Here is a 4,046-nt window from a genome sequence, read left to right on the forward strand (position 1 = left end):
GCGTCTCCATAGGCCTCATGTCTGCACTCCTCAGAAATGTCCCCGTCGTAAGACAGAGAAAGCCCGAAGCAGTGTTCCAGAGTAAAAGATGGAAGGAACCACTAAGTGCAGCTGTGATTCTGGACTCTCTCCAGGACTGGGAGGAAAACTGCTGTACAGGACATGGGTCGGACACTTGGTGAAATCTGAACAGGGACTGAGATAATAAAGACTGTTGTATCAATGATCAGATGATCCGGATTTGATCAGCATATCATGGTTATGATAAGAATGTCCTCCTTCTTAGAAGATACAGGCTGAAGATACAGGACGTCTGCAACTTATTCTCTAACAGGTCTATACAAATAATAATAATTAGAGAGAAGGAGAAAGCAGATGTGGCAAAATGTTAACAATCGGGACCTCCTCTGAAAAATAGGAGTCTCTGGGTGGCACAAATGGTTTTCACTAGGCTACTAACCTAAAGTTGGTTCAAACTCACCCAGCAGTGCCATGAAAGAAAGGCCTGGCAATCTGCTTCCATAAAGATTACAGCCAAGAAAACCCAATGGGGCAGTTCTACTCTGCAACACATGGGGTCACCATGAGTCAGAATCAACTTGACAGCAATGGGTTTGTTTTTTGTTTGAAATGTTAAAAAAAAAAAGTGACTCTTGGATTTTGTCAGAGTCCTGGCAAGAAAAAGAATTCACCCCAGATGGTTTCCAGGAAGAGGCCTTAGTGAAGGAACTACTCCCAGAGTAGTGGGTGGGCAGGTGTAACCACTGGAGGATGGTGAGGCACCCAGGGACTAGCATCAGAGGGGAGCTGTTACTGCCCTGACAGCTGTGGGGACAAGGGAGTGTGAGCTGGAGCTGTTGAGGGGCTCAGTCGTGGAGAGACCCAGCCACTGCCAGAGGCGCAGCCCCCCAGCAGGAGGGAGTGAGGAGGGAACACTCCCACCTCTCCCCCATGATCTGTCTTCCTGTCCATGCCTCCCTTTGGCCAAACCCAACCAGCTGACAAGGTAGCTCATGACTGCAGCCTCCCGGAGCATGAAGCAGACCAGAAAAGGGCAGAGAATGGATGCAGGGGTGGTGGCAAAGAGGATAACCAGCACACAAGAGAACTTTAAAGCACAACGCAGGCTTGGAAGAGTCAATAGTGTTAAGGAGTCCCTCCTCCCCAAACTGATCTATAGGTTCAACATAACCCCAGTCATAATCCCACCAAGATTTTGGTAGAAACTGACAAACTGATTCTAAAAGTTTTTTTATTGTGGTGAAAATATACACAACATGATTCTAAAATTCTTATGGAAACATAAAGGAACTAGAATATCTAAATAGGAGTCCTGGTGGCACGATGGTTAAGTGCTCACCAGCGAACTGAAAAGTTGGCGGTTCAAACCCATCCAGTGGCTCCGCGGGACAAAGCCCTGGCGATGTGCTTCTGTAAAGATTGCAGCCTAGAAAACCCCATGGGGCAGCTTTACTCTGTCACATGGGGTTGCTATGAGTCAGAATTGACTTGAGGGCACCTAACAACAATAACATCTAAACCAATCTGATAAAAGAATAACAAAGTTGCAGGCTTTATACCACCTGACTTCAAGACTTAACTACAACACTCCACGAATTAGGACAATGTGGTACTGGCTAAGGATAGTCGCATAAAGGAACAAAGTCCAGACACAGACCCACATTTATATGATCATTTAATTTTTGACGAAAGCACCAAAGCAATCCAATGGGGGAAGGCAAGTTTTTCCAACAAATGGTACTAGAACAACTGAATATTCATATGAAGAAATAAACCTTGAGTCTTACTTCACGCCATACACAAAAATTAATTTGAGAAGGATCAAAGATCTAAAACTAAAGGCTACAAACTTCTAGAGGAGAACATAGAAACCCTGGTGGCATAGTGGTTAAGAGCTTGGCTGCTAACCACAAAGGTCAGCAGTTCAAATCCACCAGGTGCTCCTTGGAAACCCTATGGGGCAGTTCTACTCTGTCCTATAGGGTCTCTATGAGTCAGAATCGACTCGACGGCAATGGGTTTGGTTTTTTTTTTTTTTAGAGGAGAACATAGGCGCTATCTTTGTGCCTGTGGAGTAGGCAAAGGTTTCCTTGATAGGATATAGACAATAATAACCATAAGCAAAAAACCTAATAAATTAGACTTCATGAAAACTGAAATTACAGACCATCAAAAGATAATTTTAAAAAATGAATAGGCAAGCCACAGACTAGAAGAAAATATTTACAATATCTATCTGATAAAGGATTGGTATCCAGGATATATAAAGAACTCCTGCAACTCAATAATAAAAAGACAGGCAACCCAATTTAAAAAAAAAAGCAGATTTGAACAGACATTTCACGAAGATAGATATACAAATGGCCAGAAGCACACAAAAAGATGCTTAGTCATCTGGGAAACTCAAGTTACAACCACAAAGAGATACAACTTCACACCCACTAAACCAAAACCCACTGCCGTCAAGTCAATTCTGACTCATAGTGACCCTATAGGACAGAGTAGAACTGCCCCATAGGGTTTCCAAGGAGTGCCTGGTGGATTTGAACTTCCGACTTTTTGGTTAGCAGCTGTAGCTCTTAACCACTGTGCCACCAGGGTTTCCTCACACCCACTAGGATAACTAAAATTTAGACTGACATCACTGGATGTTGGTGAGGATGTAGAGCAACTGGAATGCTCATACATCATTAGTGGGAGTGTAAAATCACCAACCATTTAAGAAAAAGGTCTGGAATTTTCTTACAAAACTAAACATACATTAGTCTGGAAAGGTTACACTGCATGATTCCAACTATATGACATTCTTGAAAAGGCAAAACCATAGTGGTGGGAAAAAGATTGGTGGTTATCAAGGAAAGGTTGAATGGGTGAAGCACAGACATTTTAGGATAGTCAAACCCTTCTTTATAGTACCATAATTGTGGATCATGACATTATGCATTTGTCAAAACCCAGAGATTTTTAGAATACAAAAATGAACCTCAATGTATGCAAATTAAAAAATAATTCAGAAGGTTGCAAGATCCTAGGATGGAATGCAAAATATGACAAAACAATCTAACTGTATTACAAATGTATTAAAAAACCTCACTGAAGGGGGTGGGGTAAAAAGATGTTGTCTTAGTTATCTAGTGCTATAACAGAAATACCACAAGTGAGTGGCTTTAACCAAGAGAAGTTTATTTCCTCACAGTAAAGAAGGCTAAAAGTCCAAATTCAGGGCGTCAGCTCCAGGGGAAGGCTTTCTCTCTCTGTTGGCTCTGGAGGAAGGTCCTCCTCATCAATCTTCCCCTGGACTAGGAGCTTCTCCATGCAGGAACCCTGAGTCCTAAGGACGTGCTGTGTCCCGGCACTGCTTTCTTGGTGGTATGAGGTCCCCCCATCTCTCTGCTCATGTCTTTGTTTTATATCCCCCCCAAAACCAGCTCAAGATACAATCCAATCCCCTGGATTGAGTCCTGCCTCATCAACACAACTGCGGCCCATCCCCTTTCATTAATATCATAGAAGCAGAATTTACAACACATAGGAAATCACATCAGATGACAAAATGGTGGACAATCACACAATACCGGGAATCATGGCCTAGCCAAATTGATACGCACATTTTTGGGGGGACACAATTCAATCCATGACAGATGCTAACCTAAGTAACTTTGGAAATAATGGAGGCTGTAAAACTAAAGGAAAAGAAACTATACATAAACACTGCATTCTAGCTGATAAAGTTGTTTGACATGGGATCCAGGTTAACAATTCTGATACTGCTGAACATGCATACTGGAATTAAAGAAGTAAATGAATAGTGAATGGTGGGAGCCAGCTTTCTCACTGTTTGGAGTGGGATTTTACATGCCCCTGGCCTGAGATCCTATGGTCACATGTGTTTATCTCCATCATGTTGTTAGGTGCTGTCGAGTTGGTTCTGACTCACAGCAACTCTATGTACAACAGAACAAAACACTGCCCAGTCTTGCGCCATCCTTACAATAGTTGCTGTGTTTGAGCCTATTATTGCAGCC

Source organism: Trichechus manatus, unplaced genomic scaffold (assembly GCF_000243295.1).
Source record: "Trichechus manatus latirostris isolate Lorelei unplaced genomic scaffold, TriManLat1.0 scaffold00045, whole genome shotgun sequence".
Lineage (NCBI taxonomy): Eukaryota > Metazoa > Chordata > Mammalia > Sirenia > Trichechidae > Trichechus > Trichechus manatus.